Source organism: Dasypus novemcinctus, chromosome 17, assembly GCF_030445035.2.
Source record: "Dasypus novemcinctus isolate mDasNov1 chromosome 17, mDasNov1.1.hap2, whole genome shotgun sequence".
NCBI classification, from domain to species: Eukaryota; Metazoa; Chordata; class Mammalia; order Cingulata; family Dasypodidae; genus Dasypus; species Dasypus novemcinctus.
Genome location: NC_080689.1, coordinates 81,677,983 through 81,701,426, shown reverse-complemented (window position 1 = coordinate 81,701,426; position 23,444 = coordinate 81,677,983).

Sequence of the window (23,444 nt, the reverse complement as noted above, 5' to 3'; positions counted from 1 at the left end):
AGTTTCTGAAGGCAGGGAGAGGGAAGAAGAGGTGTGACGTGGGAACATTTTCAGGATTTGGAGTTGTCCTAAATGATATTAAATCAGGGAAAGATGCAGGACATTATATATCCTGCCATAAACCACTGAATGGACTGGGGGAGAGTGTAAACTGCAATGTAATCTATAATCCATTGGTGTAGCAGTGCTCCAGAATGTATTCACCAAATGCAATGAAAGTGCCACAATGATGAAAGAGGTTTTTGAGGAGTGGGAGGAGTGGGGGGAGTGGGCAGTGGGATATAAGAGTAGCTCACATCTTTTAATGTAACATTTTTTGTGATCTATGTATATTTTTTTAAAAGACAAGTAAACATGAAAAATTAAAAAAGGTTTTATATATTCAGCACACCATTCTTTTATCATGTGTATGTTTTACCAATATTTTCTTCCTGTGTATGTTTTAGATTTTTATTTTATTAACTGTATCTTTTGAAGAGCAGAAGTTTTTAATTATGATGAACTACAATTTCTCAAGGTTTTTATAAGCATATTTTTAATTCAATTTGCTTTTTCTCTTTTCATGCTTATTTAATAATTCCATCATAACTTTTTAAATTAAACCCAAATATTTTGGAGGAAAGAAGAAAGTTATAAAAGCAAGATATAAACAGACTAAATTGTGTAGAAATTTTAGAAACCTCTTGGACTGCTTACAGATATACTCAGAAAATCTCTTAAAATATACAGTTCTTACAATAGATTGAACTGCACCAAATAAAAACGGTGATCAAGAGAACTACAGAATAGTATAAGAAACTTTGTGATATAATTTTTTAGAGCAAAGTTCAAAATTGTTAAAATTATGCAAATAAATGTGTAAATGTATGAAAATGCTGTCAAAATGCAGGTAAATGAGATGAAGTTTGGGGAAGGTCAAAGATTATACAGGAGAGAAGCGAACTTGGCCCAGTGGTTAGGGCGTCCGCCTACAAGATGGGAGGTCTGCGGTTCAAACCCCAGGCCTCCTTGACCTGTGTGGAGCTGGCCCACACGCAGTGCTGATGCGCTCAAGGAGTGCCCTGCCACACAGGGGTGTCCCTCACATAGGGGAGCCCGATGCACAAGGAGTGCGCCCCGTAAGAAGAGCCACCCAGCGGGAAAGAAAGTTCAGCCTGCCCAGGAATGGTGCTGCACACATGGAGGCGACACAACAAGATGACACAACAAAAAGAAACACAGATTTCCGGTGCCGCTGATGAGGATGGAAGTGGTCACAGAAGAACACACAGCGAATGGACACAGAGAGCAGACAACTGGGGGAAAGGGGAAAGGGGAAAGAAATAAATAAAAAATAAATCTTTAAAAAATAAAAATCCAAGAAATGTTTAAAAAAAAAGATTATACAGGAAAGTGGATGTGGCCCCAGTTATGGATTTTCTGCCTACCGTATGGGAGGACCCGGGTTCAATCCTGGTGCCTCTTGGTGAGAAAAGAAGAAGAAAAAGTGTGCCTGAGTGGTGAGCCACTGCCCACTTGAGTGACCACGTGGTAAACCTGTGCCCACGCAAATGAGTCACGCAGCAAATGATGATGCTTGAAAAGAGAGATTAAGAGGAGATTCAGGTGGCAGACTTGGCCCAGTGGTTAGGGCGTCCGTCTACCACATGGGAGGTCCATGGTTGAAACCCCAGGCCTCCTTGACCCGTGTGGAGCTGGCCCATGCACAGTGCTGATGCATGCAAGGAGTGCCCTGCCATGCAGGGGTGTCCCCGTGTAGGGAAGCCCCACACGCAAGTAGTGTGCCCCGTAAGGAGAGCCACCCAGCACAAAAGAAAGGGCAGCCTGCCCAGAATAGCATGGCCCACACGGAGAAGTGACAAAACAAGATGATGCAACAAAAAGAAACACAGATTCCTGTGCCGCTGACAACAACAAAAGCGGACAAAGAAGATGCAGCAAATAGACACAGAACAGACAACCACGGTGGGCGGTAGGGGAGAGAAATAAATAAATAAATAAAGAGGAAATTCAAAGTGAAGTGCAGCAGAGACTGTCAACTAGGTGACACAACTGACAGGGAACCTCTCTCCACATCAGGGTCTCCAGAATCAAATCCCAGTGAATCCTAGAGGAGAGAAAATGAGAAAAGAAGACAAAAAAAGAGAAATAGGTACAGAAGATCACACAGCGAATGGACATGGACAGCAAAGAGAGCAGGGTGGGCAGGCAGGAGGAGGGGAAGGGGGAAAATAAATAAATCTTTTTAAAAAAAGATTATACAGATATAATAAGTTTATAAATTTGTGGGGGGTTGTTTTATTTTACACTTCCACCTAGATTCTTTAAAAAACTTTTTTATTCATATATTCTTTCTTTATTATTACCTTTTTAAAAAAGATACATAGATCACACAAACTGTTACAAGTCTTAACAAAAATGTTAAGACTTTAGAAATCATTTCCAATTTAAAAAATAATTTAAGATTTATCTGTATCTGGTCTTCGCCCTGGAAATCTTCCATGACCTTTGGTCTAAAAGTAGTAAAATCTGTCCTAGCCTGTAATTTCATTACTTTTGTTGCCTAGAGTGCACAATAACCCACCCAAGACCGCGAGGCACAGGTTAGCCTGATTATTTATGCAACACTGCCATCTGCTGACCTAATCTTGGAGCTGCATGTTAACTTTACTGCACCTAGTGAACAAGAAGAGGTTGTTTCCTCTTACTTTTTTTTAAAGATTTAATTTACTTTTTTATTTCACCCCTTGAGGTTTGTTCTTTTTTTTTTTTTCTGTCTCTTCTCTGTGTCCATTCGCTGCGTGTTTTTTCTGTATCTGCTTGTCTCCCTTTTGCTGGATGATCTTGCAGCACCAGCTCTCCTTGGCACACCCACTGTCAGCTAACCGCAATGCACCGGCCAGCTTTTGCCTTCACAAGGAGGCCCTGGGACTCGAACCCAGAGCCTCCCATATGATAGAGAGGAGCCCAACTGATTGAGCTACAGCAGCTTCCCCTTATTTTTTTAATATTTTCCAATCTTGTTTCAACCACCTCTCTCATCCCATTGCCTCCCGCATCTCTCTCTCACACACACCCCACATGGGGTATGTGAAGGGAAATCTCAGACAGTACTTATTTCTTCTGTCAAGAGAGTCAATGCATTGATAACTGATGAGGACTTGTTAAAACGACTACCAGGCAATTAAGATACCTATACATTTAAGAGTAATTCCCTAATGTCAACTAATGCTCAGTCTCTGATCACATTTCCTCAATTGTCTCAGAACAGTGTTTTACAGTAACTTTTCTTAAATTAAGATCCAGGTGCAGAAAAATATATGGTTAAACTTTACCAAAACCTAAAATAATCCCTATATGTTAATTTTTTCAGGGAATAATAGAAGAGGGTAAAATATTAGAGTTTACCAACATAAGTCATATCCTAGGCCTAAGATAATCTTGAAACCAAAATAGAAGACTGAAAGTGAAGAAGAAAATTATAGAAAAATTCACTTGAAAACATCAATGCAGTAATGCAAGAGAAAATATTACAATGTGGTATTAGAATGTCATTCAACCTCATGTAACTGAAATCAAACTGGAGAAGCCTGATGGAATGAGGTGTATTTTTCCTCAGAAATGCTGGGGGGGAGTGAGCGGTTCAGGTCTGCAGCAGCTGCCCCAGGACCCAGCTTCCTTCTCCCTGCCTTTTCAACACTCTAACTGTTGTGGGATGGCTCCTCTACCATGTTCCAGACCAAGAAAGCATAAGGAAACCAAAGAACAAGGAAGCAGCAATTCCTCCGACAAGAAGTTGCAATTATCCCAGAAATTCACAACAGAGTGCACATTATGTCTCCCTTGCCCTACCTGCATGGAAATGAGAAATCTGATTTTGGCTAAGACACTATTGACTTGTACAAAACTGTAATTTTGATGTTAAAGATTAAGGGGATAGGGGGAGGGAGATAAGGCGAACACCTATAACAAATAAGAAATGTAAAAAACCACAAGTGGGCATTCATTATGAACAAGCAATTCAACAACAGATGGGACCCCAGTGGTAAATAAATACTTTTAAATGATCAAACGTCTTAGGAATCATGAAAATGCATATTAAATTAACAATGAGATACAATTTACTTATCCATTTGCCTGGCAAAAACTGAAAAATTGAAAAAGCTTGAAAATATCAAGTATTGGAGAAAGGGAAACCTCCTATGCGATTACCACTGTAAAGGTAGGATCTTAAATTGGTAAACAAAACTTGAAGATCAATTATCAAATTTCAATATGTACACACCTCCAACTGAAAACAGTATCCCTTTTAATTAATACTGCAAAGAAATGTTCAAATACATGAGTCCTGGAGCAGCTGCCATGCTGGAGAAAGGCACATTTTCTAGTGGTGCTTGGTCATTTCTCATTCTTTCCCTGATTTCAGGAAATGTGTTAAAATACCCCCACCTTGATTTGGGGCAACCAGGTGGCAACTTTGCAGGGAATTTTCTGGCTTGCAAAGACTTCCCGGGTGCCTCAGGAAATGTAACGGAAGTCCATTTACTGGGAGACCAGACTCCTGCCCCACTGCCAGCCCAGTGGTTCCCCAGCTGTGCAGCCTTGAGCGAATCCCCTCCTCCCTTAGAAGACGTGCCTCCTGTCAGCCATGTATAGAGCTGGAAATTGTCTCTTCCAGTTCAAACAACCCACAAGCTACAAAAGCCCCAGGGAAGCCCTCACTCCATTCACTTTGTATTAGCCCACCGTGGCCCCAGAGTCGTGCAGGATTGAGACCGTCCTGATAAGGCAGGGCTGCTGCCTGCTGGGTTTAGACATCTCCACCTTCGCTGCAGAAGTCATCGGCCTGACCACCAGAGGGCACCAGAGGAGACGAGGCTGGAACAGCAAGCACCACGTGGCTGCCCAACTATCCTTGTTCATTTCAATCACTTAGTCAGTATTTATTCAGCACCAACTGTGTGCCAAGTACTTGTTACCCACTCGGGGTACAATTGTGAATGTGGGGAGCCACGAGATGCCCCCTGAGATCCAGAAAGTGACGGCAGAAGATGAATAATATTAATTTTCATGGGGTTGGAAGATATGACATCCTGGGCAGAGATGAAAGCCAGTGACATACTGTTTATTTTAGTGACCCTAGTTTTATCCTGTTTCAATTTCCTTAGCTGTTCAAGCAGATACTATGGAATGGGTTGACTTAAACAATGGGAATTTATTAGTACGAATCAAGACATCATCAAGGTGACACTTTCTTCCCCAAGACTTTGGCGTTCTGGGGCTGGTGGCCGTGATCCTGGTCCTAGTCTCCTCCGTACATGGCAATGCACATGGTGCCTCTCTGCGTTCTCCTGGGTTCTGCTGACCTTCAGCTTCTAGCTTCCCATAGCTTTTTCTCTCTGTCTGATTTTCACCCCATTTATGAAGAGCTCCAGTAAGAGGATTACGACCTCTCCTGATTGAGATGGGTCACGCCTTAACTGAAGAAACCACATCAAAAAGGTCTACTTACAATGGGTTCACACCCACGGAATGGAGTAAGTTAAGAACATGCTTCACTGGGCTATGGACGTCCAAGCCATCCCATATCCCGGGCTGATGTGGCCTGTACAATATGGCATATTTGTATGCACTGTTCTGGATTTCTGTCAGTAAGTTTGGCATCTGCCCCTGTGTGAAGAACTTCTCCAGACTCTCAGCCAGCAAACTTGAGATGACAATCTCTACTCTCTCTCTTCACTTCCTTTTAAAAGACATGAAATCACTGGATTTAGGGTTCAAGGAATAGAGAGAAGCCCTTCCAATCTGGAGTGGCCCTCGGTTTCTTTCATGGGTTACTCCAGGTAGTGGCAACATCAGAGTTATGCCAAATCAGAGAACGAATTACAGAGGGTTCCAATTTTTTATATTCTTGACACAGAAACACAAAGAATTAAAAAGAATTTGCCTGAAAACCATCTTGTATTAGGTTCTTTAGGAGGAGGTAGGTCTTTGAAAACTCCTCATATCCTTCTATGGTGGTGGATTTATTACAGTTTATTTCTCTTCTTGGGTTATTTTGTTCTTTTTTGAGGGGGGTGGAGATGTGTCCACTTCGCTTAGATGTAAACAACAACAACAACAACAACATGACCTGTAGGGTTTTGCTCTGAGTATGAGGAGAAAATGGAGAGGATAAATATTCTACCAACCCAGCCCTGCTGAACCCAGACACCCAGCATTACAGAACCTCTGTGAAAATGAGGGAAGAAGAGTCCAGCATGAGGAAGGAGGGACACAGAGAAGGCAGTGGCCACAGGAACCACAGTCAGGAGATCAGTGCTTCTTTTGGAACACAAATCTGAAACAAGAAGGGAATGTATGATGAGAAAACTCTGCAAATACTAAGATATCCTGGGAAGGGTGCAGCCTTCACCAGCATTTCACAGGGACGCCTGGGCAATTTTATTTAGATAAGAGGAAAGATGCCCACAGAAGTTTAGAAAATGAAGAAAAATCCAGGCAGCACTTGCTTAAAATACTCCTTTAATCTATTGTTATAATTTCTTTCCTGTTCCTTTTGTCTATTAGTTTCTCTCTTGTTCCTTTGTTAAGCTTGCCAATTTGAATATTTTATTGACCCTTTTCAAATAAAAAAACATTTTATTTTATTCATCAGATTAACATTTTTTGGTTTTCATTTCCTTCTCTTTTTATTTTTACTAATTGCTTCCTTTTAACTTTCTTTTGGTTTACATTGTTATACTATGGCTAACTCTTTGAGTTTTATACTTAGGTTTTTCAATATTTCTTTGTGCTTTTATCAGTAAAGGCAATACATTTTCACCTGAGAACCACTTTGACCACATCCCATAGATGGACATGTAGTATTCTCCTTGTATTTATTTTTAAACAATCTAGTGAATTGTAATTTCATTTTCTACTGGGGGCTGGACTAGAGATTAGAAAGAATCTATTTGAAACTTATTTTGCTCAACTACAGAACCCAAACAGAAATATACTCTGCCACTTATTGAGAAGTTGTTTTTCACATAAGCTCACTTACGGAAGAGCCAGAAAATCTTTAATACATTGAGACCAGGTGAAAACAACTCTATCATATATTGTCATTTCTGTGGATCCATGTAGGATAGAAAGAATGATGGAGCTGGGAGGGAACATTGGAGAGTAGAAGGATCAAGGGCTTTTTTAGTTGTCTTGGTTCAATGTTCTATATCCATAATTATTTTTGTCTACTTGAAACATCTATTTCTGAGAAAATCATTTTAGAGCCTTCAGTAGAAACAATTTTTCTCAGGTTCTTTTTTTTTCCCCCCGTTTACGTCCCATTGGCTTTTTTTTTTCCCCTTTACATCCCATTGGCTATATTTTTCTAATTAATTTATTGTTTTAGTTCCTTTTTTTTAATATTACATTCAAAAAATATGAGGGTCCCCTGTACCTCCCACTGCCCTCACCCCACGACTCCCCCCATGGCAACATTGTCCTCCATCATCATAACATATTCATTGCATTTGGTGAATACATCTCTGAGCCTCGCTGCACCTCATGGTCAATGGTCCACATCATAGCCCACACTCTCCCAGGTTCCATCCAGTGGGCCATGTGAGGATCTACAAAGTCTGGTAATTGTCCCTGCAGCACCACCCAGGACAACTCCAAGTCCCGAAAATGCCTCCACATCTCATCTCTTCCTCCCATTCCCCACACCCAGCAGCCACCATGGTCACTTTTTCTACACCAATGCCACATTTTCTTCAATTACTAATCACAATAGTTCATGAATAGAATATCAGTAAGTCCACTCTAATCCTTACTTAATTCCTCCATCCTGTGGACCTTGGATTGGTTGTGTCCATTCCACATCTATGTCAAGAGGGGCCTTAGATTCCACATGGATGCTGGATGCAATCCTCCTGCTTGCAGTTATAGGCACTCTTGGCTCCATGGTGTGGTGGTTGACATTCTTCAACTCCATGTTAGCTGAGTGGGGTAAGTCCAATAAACCAGAGTGTAGGAGCTGAAGTCTGTTGAGGCTCAAGGCCTGGCTATCATATGGTCAGTCCAGAGATTCAGATCCCCTAGATATATCTTAAACCCCAGCCCCAACTACAAAAGAACCAATACCTGGGGTTGTATCTACTTTATCTGTCTCTGAGACTCTGCTCAGGTGTGCATGAGGGCAACCCCTCTGATAACCTCCAGGCTCTTTTTTAGAGACTCATAACCATATAAACTAATTTGTCCTTTCCATTTCCCCCTTGATTTAGGTTGAAAAGCATTTTTAACTCCTGTTATTATATGTAGACAGGGATATTCTGCTGGTCCGAGTTGAACCTTTTATTCAAGGTCATTTTCTAGTTACGTTATCAGCTGGTACTTGGTAGTGATCCCTTGGCACTAGAGAGGCTCATCCCCGGGAGTCATGTCCCACGCTGGGGGGAAGGCAATGTATTTACATGCTGAGTTTGGCTTTGAGACTGGCCACATTTGAACAACACAGAGGCTCTCAGGAGGTAACTCTTAGGCACACTGCTGCTCTAGGCCATGTTCTTATTTCAGGTGCACAGGCTCACAAGCATAGTCATTAGTATCAAGGGCTCATTGTTGGACCTTCATTCCTTTTTGGTCTTTGCCGTTGCACTTGGGAAATTGTTGCTGTTCCTTTAGGGACTGTGATAGAGCTCCCCTGGCTAGGAACTCAGCACTCCCTCAGTTGTTGTTTTAATTGTTTCCACTATGAAAATATCCAAACATTTTTATGTACCCTGGATATATGCTCTATAGAACTCCCTGTCAACCATATGTCCCCTGTTAATAACATCCCACACCAGTATTCCTCTGCTGCCATTGTTGAACCTCTCTGTAGTTCAAAACTTCCTGAAAAGTGAAGCCCAATATATTGCCAGGTTCCCTTAATAGTAAAATGGAATATAGCGATGAGTTTAAAGGTTGGATATAGAATACATATTAATTTGGAAAAATTCTACATCCTATCTTTTTCTTTTCTTTTTTCTAATTATTAAGCTTATCATCACAAGAGTTTTAGATCACAGTAATTCATAGATACAATATACAGTACTCCCACATATCCAGCATAAAATCTTTTCCCTTCCACAGCAATAAACTTTTAACATATTCATCCCATTTTACTGAAACTGATGTACAGATATTGAGACAATAGCTTTTAAACAAGGTAACATCTGTGTTTACATTGTGGTTTATACTTTAGGCTATACAATTTTCTAAATTTTTAGCTATCCTATGTTTTACATTATGATTTACATTTTAACCTATCAGCCCCTATATATTTTGGTGTAATTTTACACGTTTTATATCCGTCCTTGCGTACTCTTGTGAAACACTTCTATTGCCCTCACAGTTACGTTGGTTCCATCTATTCAATACCTATTTCCCCCTCCCCCTAGGGCCCACAGTGACAGTCAATCTTCATTTCTTGAGGAGCCATGTTCAGAGATACTTGCAACATTGTTGAGGGCTTGTCATGCTCAACTGCCCTAATGCCCTGGGAGCCACCATTTCTCTTGAGAGATACAGTTCCCTCTATTTGATGGCATCAGTCCTCCCCAGGATGTGGGTATACCTTCACTCTCATTATATGGGTCTCTACCCAATGATATAACCCACTCTGGCAAAATGAGCATTCACATATTCCCTAGGAGTCTATCCTGCATCGGATTATCCCCTTTAAGTATCTTAAATAGGTAACTTTCCTTATTATATTTTTGAAAAGGTTTTCTAAGCATTATACTCTCAAGAACACATGCCAATCTCCTATTGTTCATATGTTGCCCCACTCTCCCCCCAATTTCTTGGGCAATATTACACATCCCTCCATCCCTAGCCCCCTTCAAACCCCCAAAGCCCCACCCAAAGTTAACCCTATGCCCCCATTTTATCCCTTCCTTGTACACATACTTACCTCCAGCTTATCATAGATTTCACCCATGTAGATATCAGCTTACATCCTTCCACTACCCCCTGATTTCCTGTAAGCCTATCATCCAGTCTCTAGCTCTCTGAGGCAGCTTGGTTTACTTATTTCATATCATTGAGGTCATGTAGTACTTGTCATTCAATGCCTGGGTTGCTTCACTCAACATAAGGTTCTCAAGATTCATCCATGTTATCACGTGTGTTTGTAGTGTATTTGTTCTTAACACCGAGTAGTATTCCATTGTATGTATATACCACATTTTATTTATCCATTCATCTGTTGATGGGTATTTGGGTTGATTTCAACTTTTGGCAATAGTGAACAATGCTGCTATGAACATCGGTGTGCATATATCAGTTTATGTCCCTGTTTTCAGTTCTGCTGGGTATATACCCAGCAGTGGAATTGCTGGGTCATATGGCAAATCTATAGCTAGTTTTTTGAGAAACCACCAAACTGTCCTCCAGAATGGTTGGATCCTTCTGCATTCCCACCAGCAGTGAATGAGTGTTCCCCTTTCTTCACATCCTCTCCAGCACTTGTATTCTTCTGTTTTTTTTATAGCTGCCAATCTTATGGGAGTAAGATGGTATCTCATTGTAGTTTTGATTTGCATTTCCCTGATAGCTAGAGATTTGGAGCATTTTTTCATGTGCTTTTTAGCCATTTGTATTTCTTCTTTGGAGAAGTGTCTGTTTAAATCTTTTTCCCATTTTTTAAATGAGTTGTTTATCTTTTTGTTTTCAAGAAATAGGAGTTCTTTATATAAGCAAGTTTTAAGTCTCCTATCTGATATATGGTTACCAAATATTTTCTCCCATTGTGTAGGCTCCTTTTTACTTTCCTGACAAACTCCTTTGAGGTGCAGAAGGCTTTAATTTTGAGGAAGTCCCATTTATCTATTTGTTCTTTTGCTGCTTGTGCTTTTGGTGTGAAGTTCATGAAGCCATTTCCTATTACAAGGTCTTGTATATGCTTCCCTACACTGCTTTCCAAAGTCTTTATGATCTTGGCTCTTATATTTAGGTCTTTGATCCATCTTGAGTTGATCTTTGTATAAGATGTGAGATGGTACTCCTCTTTCAGTTTTTTACATATGGATATCCAGTTCTCCAGGCACCATTTGTTGAAGAGGCCATTCTCTCCCAGTTGAGAGGGTTTGGTGGCTTTATTGAATATTATATGGCTATATATATGAGGATCTATATCAGAACTTTCAATTCTGTTCCATTGGTCTGTGTGTCTCTCCTTATGCCAATACCAACTGTTTTCACTACTGTAGCTTTGTGGTATGTTTTGAAGTCAGGTAGTGTGATTCCTCCAATTTCATTTTTCTTTTTCAATATGTCTTTGGCTATTCGGGGCCTCTTTCCTTTCCAAATAAATTTCATAGTTAGCTTTTCTCTTTCCTTAAAGAAGGTTGTGCTGATTTTTATTGGGATTGCAGAATGTGTAGATCAGTTTTGGTAGGATAGACATCTTAATAATATTTAGTCTTCCTATTCATGAACAGGGAATATTCTTCCATTTATTTAGGTCTTCTTTGATTTCCTTGAACAGTCTTGTGTAGTTCCCTGTGTATAAGTTTTTTACCTCTTTAGTTAAATTTATTCCTAGGTATTTTATTTTTTTATTGACTATTGTAAATGGTATTTGTTTCTTGATTTCCTCCTGAGCTTGCTCATTATTGGTGTACAGAAATGCTACTGATTTTTGCACATTGATCTTATGTCCTGTGACTTTACTAAATTCATTTATGAGTTCCAGAAGCTTTGTTGTAGACCTCTCAGGGTTTTCTATGTATAGGATCATGTCATCTGCAAATAATGAAATTGTGACTTCTTCCTTTCCAATTTTAATGCCTTTTATATCTGGTTCTTGCCTCAGTGCTCGAGCAAGTACTTCTAAGGCAATGTTAAATAGAAGGGGAGACAGTGGGCATCCTTGCCTTGTTCCTGACTTTAGAGGGAAGGATTTTAGGATTTCACCAATGTCAACAATGTTGGCTGTGGGTTTTTCATAAATACTCTTTATCATATTCAAAAATTTTCCTTGTATTCCAATCTTTTGGAGTGTTTATATCAAGAAAGGGTGCCATATTTTGTCAAATGCTTTTTCTGCATCTATAGATATAATCATGTGATTTTTTCCCTTCAATCTGTTTATATGGTGTATTACATTGATTGATTTTCTTATGTTGAACCATCCTTGCATACCTGGAATGAATCCCACTTGGTCATGGTGTATAACTTGTTTAATGTGTTGTTGAATATGGTTAGCAAGTATTTTGTTGAGTATTTTTGTGTCTAGGTTCATTAGAGAAATTGGTCTGTAATTTTCCTTTCTTGTGGTGTCTTTGTTTGGCTTTGGTACTAGGGTAATGTTGGCATCATAGAATGAGTTCGGTAATGTTCCTTCTGTTTTGATTTTTTGGAGGAGTTTTAGCAGGAATGGTGTTAGTTCTTTCCGGAATGTTTTATAGAATTCAACTGTGAAGCTGTCTGGCCCTGGGCTCTTCTTAGTTGGGAGGTTTTTAATGACTGATTCTATCTCTTTACTTGTAATTCGTTTGTTGAGATCATCAATTTCTTCTTTCATCAATATAGGCTGCGTATGTGTTTCTAGGAATTTGTCCATTTCCTCTCAATTGTCATTTTTGTTGGAATATAGTTTTTCAAAATATCCTCTTATGATAGTCTTTATTTCTGTGGGGTCAGTGGTGATCTCTCCTTTCTCATTTCTTATTTTGTGTATTTGCATCTTCTCTCTTTTTTTCTTTGTTAGTCTCACTAAGGGTTTGTCAATTTTATTGATCTTCTCAAAGAACCAGCTCTTGGTCTTGTTTATCTTTTCAAGTGCTTTCTTATTTTCTATTTCATTTAGTTCTGCTGCTCTTATCTTTGTTATTTCTTTCTTTCTTCTTCCTGTGGGGTTACTTTGTTGTTTTTTTACTAATTCCTCCAAATGTGCAGTTAGTTCTTCAATTTTTGTTCTTTCTTCTTTTTTGATGTATGAATTTATGGCTATAAGTTTCCCTCTCAGTACTGCTTTTGCTGCATCCCATAAGTTTTGGTATGTTGTGTTGTCATTATCATTTGTTTCAAGGTAGTTATTGATTTCTTTTCAGATTTCCTCTTTGACCCACTGTTTTTTTAAGAGTGTGCTGTTTAATTTCAATATGTTGGTGTGAAATCTGGCCCTCTGGCCCTTGCAGATTTCCAGGTTCACTCCACTGTGGTCAGAGATATTATTTTGTATGATTTTTATCTTTCTGAATTCATTAAGCCTTTCTTTGTGGCCTAGCATATGGTCTATCTTGGAGAATGATCCATGTGCACTTGAGAGAAATGTATATCCTGCTGTATTTGGGTGTATTGATCTGTATATGTCTATTAGATCCAGCTCCTCTAATATACTGTTCAAATATTTTGTTTCTTTAGTGATTCTCTTTTGAGATGTTCTGTCCAAAGTTGATAGTGGTGTATTAAAATCTCCCACTATAAGTGTAGAGGCATCTGTTCTTTCACTTAGTTTTTCCAGTGTTTGCCTCACGTATTTGGAGGCACCCTTGTTAGGAGCATAAATATTTATGATTGTTTGTTCTTCTTGAGAGACTGTCCCTTTCACTAATGTGTAGTATCCTTCTTTGTCTCTCACAATTGTTTCGCATTTAAAGTCCATTTTTTCTAATATTAATATAGCTATTCCTGCCTTTTTTTTGGTTATTGTTTGCTTGTAAGATTGTTTTCCAACCATTCACTTTCAGCCTCCATGAATACCTGGGCCTAAGATGTGTTTCTTCTAGACATCATATAGATGGGTCATATTTCCTTATCCAATGTCCCAGTCTGAATCTTTCAATAGGTGAGTTTAATCCATTGACATTCAGTGTTATTACTTTCAAGGAATTATTTATGTTAGCCATATTTTGATTGGACTTGTGTTTGTCATATTTTGCTTGTTTGTTTTCCTTCTCTTTTTGTCTTTTTTGTTGCTCTTTCACTCTCCTCCAACTCTGCCTCTCCTGTTTTTTCCTGTCTTCCTGCAGAACTCCCTTTAGTATTTCTAGAAGGGGAGGTTTCTTGTTGGCATACTCTTTCAATTTCTGTTTATCTGTGAATATTTTAAACTCTCCATCATTTTTGAATGCTAGTTTAGCTGGATAGAGTATTCTTGGTTGGAAATTTTTTTCTTTTAGTACCTTGACTATATCATACCACTGCCTTCTTGCCTTCATGGTTTCAGATGAGAAATCAGCACTTAATCTTATGGAGTCTCCCTTTTATGTGATGGTTTTCTTTTCTCTTGCTGCTTTTAGAATTTTCTCTTTGTCTGGAGCATTGGATAATTTGACTAGTATATGTCTTGGGGTGGGCCTGTTGGGGTTTATGACGTTTGGGGTGTGTTGTGCTTCCTGGATATGTACATCCGTCTCTCTCAGTAGATTTGGGAAGTTTTCAGCCATTATTTCCTGCAACACTCCTTCTGTCCCCTTTCCCTTCTCTTCTCCTTCTGGAATGCCTATAATATGTATGTTTGTGCATTTTGCATGGTCATTCATGTCCCTAAGTCCTAGCTGGATTTTTTCTATCTTCTTATCGATCAATTCTACTATCTGTTTGATTTCCAATGTACTGTCTTCCACATCGCTAATTCTCTCCTCTGCCTCTTCTAATCTGCTGCTATTTGCTGAGAGTGTATTTTTGATTTCTTGAACTGTGGTGTTCATTCTCATCATATTTGTTATCTTTTTGCATATGCATGCAATTTCTCTCCAAGTGTTTTCTTCATATTGTTAAACTCTTCCTTTACTTCATTAAGTTGGTCTCTAATATATGTTCTGAGATCTTTCATTACTTGTCCAATGTTCTGCTCCCCTTCCTGGTTTTTAGTTTGTTCATTGGATTCAGCCATGTTTTCGGGTTTGGTTTGTAGTTTTTTGTTGCTGTCTGGTCATCATTTTATCTTGACGTGTTTAATCAGCTCCTTAGCGTCTTTGTCTATTCTTTGGGATTAATTAGTTGTTGTTCTTGTGTAACTGTTATATCTTCTCTTTGTCACTTTGTTCTTCTTATTCTAATTTCTTGTTGCTGGCTGAGGTCACTTTGAAGGAAAATATTAGGGCCAGGGAAAAGCAATTGTGTAAGAAAAGAAAATGTGTAAAGTAGTATTGGTAATAAATGTTAACAGAGCAACAATATGAGATCTGGGAGAATGGATTTTAGATTCATGTAAGTTGTATAGATTTATAGCAGTAAATAGAGTATAATGAGATAGCCAACTGAGTATGGGGAAGAATATAGTATGAATTAAAAAGCCAGTGTTCATGAGAGAGGGAAAGAGAAAAGAAAGACAATAGTATCAAGAGTGGATAAAAGATAGAACCAAACAAAGGTATTAGAAATTAAAAGTTAGACAATTTGGGGACCAAAGAAAGGGAGGTGGAATGTAAGAGAGACAGCAGATGATGGAGGATATCGAGATGTGGGGGAAAGGGGATAGTGTAGGTGGCCAAAATCAATTCACACAGAAACGAGGAAATGGAGGATGAGGAAACACAGCAAATGTGAGGCGTTCCCTGCAGCACCTATTGTATAAATAAGATAAAATAAAATAAGAAGAAAAAGAGAGAAAAGAAAAAAAAGAGAGGAAAACAAAGGGGGGTGGGCAAAGAAAAGGGAGGGAAACAAACAAGAAAAAGAAGAAAGAAAAAAAAGCCTAAATAAATGAAAAAGGACCTTGGGGGATACAATGGGAGAAAAGACCAGGAGATAATGCAATATTAGCAACCAAGACAATAAAATTCAAAACAAAAAAAAAAGAGAGAGAGAGAGAGAAAGGAAAAAATAAAAAACAAACGCTGAGGGCTAGGACAATCAAGGACCTCAGATGGGCCTCAGGGCATGGTGGATTCAGGGATGGGAAGTCTGTGATATTGCAGACTCAAGAGGTGTGAGTCTCTGGGGTGTGGGTCACCAGGGTTTAGGGCACACAGACCTGGGAAACATGAATCCAGTTAACAGGGAGCCTGGGAACACTGTAGGGCAACACAGCCTTCAGGGATCCCCGCAGCTGGGCACCAGCCCTATGGGGAGGGTTCAGACCCACAAACTCTGACCTCTGTGTCAGAAACCCAAAATTCCCCCTCTCACAAGAGTCTCTTCTGTCACTGTCTCACCAAGTCGACTTCAGGACACCTCCCACCCTGCAAGCCCCCGAAACAGCCTGCTGGGGTCACCCCTGTACTACAAGCAGTTCGGGGACTCCGCAGATGGGCCGTCTGCCCTAGGGGGAGAGGCTCTAGCCAGAAGTTCTGGTCTCCGTGTCAGAAACCCAAAATTCCACGTCTCGCAAGAATGCCTCCGTCTCTGTCTCACCAAATCTACTTCCAGACACCTCCCACCCTGCAAGCCCCCAAATAGCCCACTCAGGGCTTAGGAATTCCCCAGCGCAGCAGAGCCTCCAGGAATCGCCACCGCCATGCTGCCCACCCCAGGGGGAAGCATCCCATGCACAGCCCCCATCTCCATGAAAGAGACCCAAAATTCTACCTTTTACACGAATCTTCTCTGTCACCGTCCCACTAAATCAATGTCCAGACACCTCCTGCCCTGCAAACACCTGAGACAGCCTGGTCCAGAAAAATTCCAACCCTGCTCAGCTGCTTCTTTGCAGGAGAGATTATGAGGTGCACTCACTCAGACGCCATCTTGCGCCGCCTCCCTCAGGTTCTTAGTCTATCTATAAGATTTTATTTTCTTTATGTATTTTGATGCAATGTGATTGAGTATAAAGGTTCCTCACTATTAAGTCTTCTGGGAGAATTGTACTTTTGCCTCTAACTAAAATGTTCTGATCCGTGAATCCTGAGTTCAAAATTTACAAAACAAAAAGATGTAATGAGATCCTATTTCCTAGCTGCACCTCACATATCCTGAGAGCATGGTGACCTCTCATTCTGAGGAACCACGTTTCTGACCAACTGCAGTCAGGGGGGTGTCATAGGTCCACCCTGTGCTAACCCAGGGGTGAACTTCTGACCAGCCAGGCCAAGCAGACCTCCCTGCTTGCAACCTGAATCTTGAGATGGGAGAAGAAGAGACCGAAGTCATTTCAGGCTTTCCAATCACAGTGCCCTGGACAGAATGTTCCTGCTTCAAGGACATTTGAGGGTGAGGGGGAACATAAATTAGAGACTTGAAGGCATCGCCCATCTAGTGACATCCATGAGTCCAGGAGAGATGGGACCAGCCCAGCTCCCCCCATCCCACCACAGCCTCTCCCTCAGCAGATTCCTGCTGCTCCCTGAGTCCCAGAGGATGCTCCAGGCCCAAGCACCTACTAGCTCCTGTCCCTAGGAAAACTGGAAATCATAAATCCACTGCTTTGCTCCCTCAGTCCTCAAAAGATATTTACAAAAATAAATCCATCTGATATAAATATTTTTTCTACACTCTAGCCTCTTTAGTCTTATGATTGATCATTTTGCTATATGACATTGAACATATTTTACTTTGCCCCTTGGTGTTTTGCCCTTTAATTCTACATTTCTCATATCCCATATTGTCACTTTTGCTTTCTTTCAATTGGCAGTTTCCTGGCATACTTTTATCCATTGCATTAGTTCCAGCCATTTCACGTATTAGTTTTAAATGAATTTTATATAAATACCATATAGCTAAATTTGTATTTTATCTACTCTTTGTCTTCCCATTGTGAAATTTTCCTATTTTCATTGTCAAAGTATAATCAGAAAAACTAAAATATAATTCCCATGCCGATAGCTTACAAACACGCGTCAAAGATTTGCTAAAAAAAAAATTGTTAATGACAGAACCAGCCGATGACAAACCTGGTCCAGAGGAATAAACACACACACACACACTCACACACACACATCTCTATCAAGACTGGAAAGAGATTGATAAATGAGATGCAAAACTGGGTAATGACCTAAGGAGCAACAAAACCATAAGCTCCGGGGTTATCATCACTACAAGACCAAAATTATCTATCATTTTCATGGTTATCAATTTTCTCTAGGGTAACATCTAAATTGATGAATTCCAGGCCTTCTTCAAAAGTAAAGAAAACTCAGGTTTGGTATGGAGAAAGTGGCCATGGTGGCTGGTGGGGGTAGGGAGTGGGAGGAAGAGATGAGATGTGGGGGCATTTTCGGGACTTGGAATTGTCCTGGGTGGTGCTGCAGGGACAGTTACTAAACATTGTATGTCCTCCCATGGCCCACTGGGTGGACTGTGGGAGAGTGTGGCCTATGATGTGGACCATTGACCATGAGGTGCAGCGGTGCTCAGAGATGTATTCACCAAATGCAATGAGTGTCTCATGATGATGGAGGAGATTGTTGTTATGGGGGAGGAGTGGGGTGGGAGAGTGGGGGTATATGGAGGCTTCATATTTTTTGTGTGTAATATTAAAAAAATCAAGACAAACAAACAAAAAGCCATAGAGTCATCATTTTTATTTATTTTCCAGGGTTTTATCTAAAACCTTTTAATTAAAGGTAAAAGATCACATAGAATGTTACATTTAAAAAAATAAGAAATTCCCATATAACCCACTCCCCACCCTCCACCCCTATCATTTTTGTAAATTGTATTTTTTTAAGATACATACATCACAAAAAAAGGTTACATTATTAAAAACCTAAGAGGTTCCCATATACCCACCACTCCCCTACCCCAACCCTCTCACTCCAAAACCTCCCCCATCACTGTGGCACACTCATCGCACTCAGCAAACACATTTTGGAGCACTGCTGTACCACATGGATAATAGTTTAGCCTATAGTTCACACTTTCCCCCAGGACATTCAGTGGGTTATGGAAGGATATATAATGTCCAGCATCTGACCCTGCAATATCATTTTGGACAATTCCAAGTCCCCAAAATGCCCCCTCATCACATCTCTTCTTCCCTCTCCCTGCCCTCAGCAACTACTCTGGCCACTTTCTCCATATCAGTGATACAAATTCTTCTATTACTAGTCACGAAGGTTTTATAATAGAATGTCAGTAAGTCCCCTCTAATCCATATTTTATTCTTCGATTATGTGGACCCTGGGATGGTGATGTCCACTCCACCTCTATATCAAGAGGGGCTTAGATTCCACATGGCTAATGAATGCAATTCACCTGCTTCCAGTTGTAGGCACTCTTGGTTCCCTGGTGTAGTTGTTGACCATCTTTACCTCCCTGTTACCTGACCTGGGTAAGATAGTTTCTTTAAAACCCCTAATTATAGTTTGACTGTTATGTGTGGACTTGGTGCCTCCATCTAATTTAGTATTTCTATTTATCATATTTTCCTCTTGGGTTTTGATTACCCTGTCCAGAATTTGGCTGGATTGGTTTAGTTATCTTTCCACATCTTGTTCCTTCAAGTGGTTTGGAAGTGTTAAATCCTGTCGCTGTTCTGTGTCGACTAACATTACCCTTTTTTATTTCCATCACTGTCCACACAGCCTGAAGGGGAGAGCCAAGGTCTCTGAACACGGGCAGATGCTCCTCATGTGATTCCACCTTCCACTGCCCACCTCACCCCACCTCAGCCCGTGAAGAATGAGGTGGGCTTTCCCCAGCTCTGTGCAGACAACCAGCACTGCCTGGTTCAAGGGCCAGTCCTGCTCACACAAAATAATAGAAGTTTCTAGATTCCAGTTTCTCCATCAATTTGATCACATAAGTTAAATCTTTGAGGTTTTCCTCAAAATTTGTTTTCTGCTAAATGAACTCCAATCATGATTCTCCAACTATGAGATAAATTTAGCATTTTTCTATTTTTTCTCTGATTTCAAAGATTTTGAGAGCATGAAATACTGAACATAAAGTCCACATGGTCAAGGGTTTCAATCTCTTCTTTTCCTCCTGGTCTGCCTTCATCCTATCTACTCTTCTTTGTTGGAACTTTATCTAGGTCTCTGCCAGGATTACCAGGATAATGTGAGAAATAGGAGACAGTGGGCTTCGCTGCTTCTTCCCAGCAACAGACCAGCAGGACTTGACTGTGTGGATGAGGATGCGTGGGAGCATCAGGAAGCAGCCTAGCTCAACCCTAACTAGCACACAGAAGCACCAGTCAAAGGAGAAGCAAGGCTATGAGAGTGGATTTAAGACACCCCCTAAATCCCCAACAGAAATTGTTTTCAATTAAATTTTATTTTTAAAGAAACTTTAGACTACATAAATGTTACATTAATTAAATAGAAGGGATTCCCTTTATATATATATATTTTTTTTTTTTTTTAGATTTATTTTATTTACTTTATTCATACTGCCAGTCCCCCAGATGGCTCTCTCATCTGTCTGCTCGCCTTCTCCAGGAGGCACTGGAAACCAAACCAGGGACCTCCCACGTGGGAGGTGAGTACCCAATGGACAGAGCCACATCTACTCCCTGTGGCTGTGGCATCTGCTGACATGTGGCATCTGTTTGTTGCATCGGGAGTGGCATCTAGCGCAATGTGGCAGGACGTGGCGTCTGCTCATCTTCTTTTAGGAGGCACTTGGACCCAAACCGGTAACTCCCATGTGGTAAGTTGAGCCATATCTGCTTCCCTATAAGAATATTATTTTTAAAAAACAAACCCATAAAGAGAGGAAGAACTGAGCAGGAGGCAACAGCAGCAAAATATTAGACCTTATAATGCAGATGTCACGTGGTAACCAATTTAACTGATCCAAGAAAGCAAATAAGAGCATTAGTAGGACCAGAAAGCATAGAGACATCAGAATCTTTCAGACACTGTGCTCGGAATATGCATTTCCGAGGCATGAAGCAAAGTCAGGGCAGTAGAAGGAAAGATCAGTGTCTAGGCTCTTCATGGAGATGAGCAGGACCCAGAAGGGTAGTCCTAAGTGCTGGACCCCAGACCAGCAGGGAGCAGTTGTGTGTCCATGACAGACCTGAGGACCGTGACAGCAGAGAGAGCAAAGAGCATGAAGAACCAACCAGAACACACTGATCTCATAGCTCCTCCAGAGCTACCTGATCTCCATAGTTGTCCATTACAGGTTTCTCTGCTGTGCCTGGAGCCAAATGTCAAGTAGGAAGCAGGAGGGCAGGGAACTCTCAGCACAGTCAAGGTGCTGTCTCACCATCACTCATGACTGTCCAGCTGGAAACCACAGCGCTCAGTATGCAAATCTTGGTGGCTGAGCTAAGCTCCTCCCAAAGTAGTAAATCCTGACACAGAAGCTGCTTTTTCTCTTCCATTCTGAGAAGCAGAACAATACCTGTAGCTTAATGTCCCCTTAGAAATGAGAAGAGAGTCTGCATTTTCAAGAGTGGAACCCGAATCTGTGGTCTTGTTGCCTGTACACACTTTTCACCCTGGTCAACTTCACTTCTCCCAGCACCTCCTTCTTCAGAAACTAGTGGAGCAGACACAGCTCGGAAGCAGCAGAGGAGCAACTCTTTCTCAGGTGACCTGTCTCCTTCTTTCTGACTAAAGGGACACAGCCTTGCCCTTTGGGGATTTAGAGAATGTCCTTCAAGACATTCTTGGCACTCTATTACTGAAAACAGACAATTAGCTCAGATTCTATGCATCACTGGATGGAATCCCCAAATGTCTGCCTCTCCTTGTAGATATCAGCTTAAATCAAGTGAAAATGGTTGATGTTATGATTCTATGGAGGAACCAAGCTGAGGTGAAAAGAATCACCTGCATTGAACTCTACCATGTCTGATGAGCAGGACAAAACATATATGCAACAACAGACTTCAAGATGGATTATCAGACACAAATATTCCAGAACCAGGTAGGGAAGCTACCACCTCTCAAACCTTGCAGAGAGCAAAATTGTGGCATCGTGTCCCTGATACACTGGGTGATTTACTGTATGTGAGGGACACCTCACCATATAGACTGGCTAATTATGTCAAATAAAAAGTAAATACAATGTTTCTCGGCATCTTAGATCTGAGGAACATTGATAAGAGAGAGTATAATAATTTTCAAAATGATTTAGAGATGTATCCTTAGTCTCTCTATTTCTCTTTCTTTCTCCCCTCTCTTTTCTTTCTTTTTCTTTCTCTTCTCCATAAGTAGTTTAAGGGTTTATTGTGAGAATCTAACTTTGCTGGGGTCAAAGTCTCAGTGATAAATTTGTTGAAATGCTCCCCAAGAAGTCCTATTTCCTCCCCTCTTGTACAGTCCACCCAAGAACCTATCCGACTGCTTCACTGACTCTTCTCTTTTCCTCCATCCATCTGGTCAACGTCCATCATGGATGCTTCATAGAATGGCAGGTCCTGGCAGGGCCTCCAAGGCATCCTTTGCCACATAATGAACCACACACATACCAGACTTCTCAGTAATCCATTCTGTTACAACAGACATCACAAAAATCATTCCTATAGAATACAATTGTGCATGATCAACAAAATGCCTTTCATTACAATGGTTTTTAAAATAATCATCTTTGATTAGTAGCAAATACTTTTTTCTAATAGTCATTCCATTGTACTCTTCACATTATATTTCCACTTTACTCATTTAGGGTCATATATCCCTTGTACAACCAGGTCATCTCTTCATTCCCCTTTCCAGCTCCAACACCCTCACAGCTTCTACATTTGTGAAAGAATTCTCCTAGGCAGAACCATGAAAGCCCTTGATTTTTTTGCATTCTTGATTTAAAGATTACAGAAAAGTATTCAATTTGACAAAGAAAGCTCATGTATGTAACTCCTTTAAGAATTATATGTAGAATTGCATATGAATGTTGAGGATTCTACTAGGCAATGTCAGAGTTTACTTTTTTCAAAATATAGTTTTATTGTTTCTGAAGACCTTAAAATGGATTTATTCCCATAATTAAAAATCAAATAATCCAAAATATATGGGAAAGTAGAAAGAAAAAGTGTCATTGTTCCTCTTCCCTTCACAGCATATCCTGTAATTTCAGCAAATTACTGAGAATAGTCTGCTTCATATCCTGTATTAACCTGTATTAATAAACATTTAAATTCCATTCAAATGGGATCATGGTATTACATTCTCCATAACATTCAGTCAAACCTGAGTGTTTACCTTCCATGTGACTATATACAGACCCACTTTATCCTCTTACTAGCTGCTGTCTCTTCCATTGCATTGCTCTATCCTAATTAGTTTAACTAAACCCATATTGATTAAGACATCAGTTATTTTTCACTTTTTATCTTCTAAACAAGATTTATCTGAGAAGACTCAAATATACACCTGGGCACATTCACCCAGTCGTTTCCAGCCCCAGCACAGTCCGGGAGTTTCTTTTTCCTACCCACTATCCCGTACTTTCTTCCATGCCTGCAGCTTCCATTGGGTGATTTCACCCTCGGGGTCTAGCCTGCTGAGCAGTGCAGTTCAGTGCCTTACTGCCCAGAGCAGGTGACTGAACCTCTCAGCATTGAGGTTTCCTCACCAACAAAACAGGATAATATTAGTTTCTAGTCTATAAAATGTGGAGAATAATTAAAA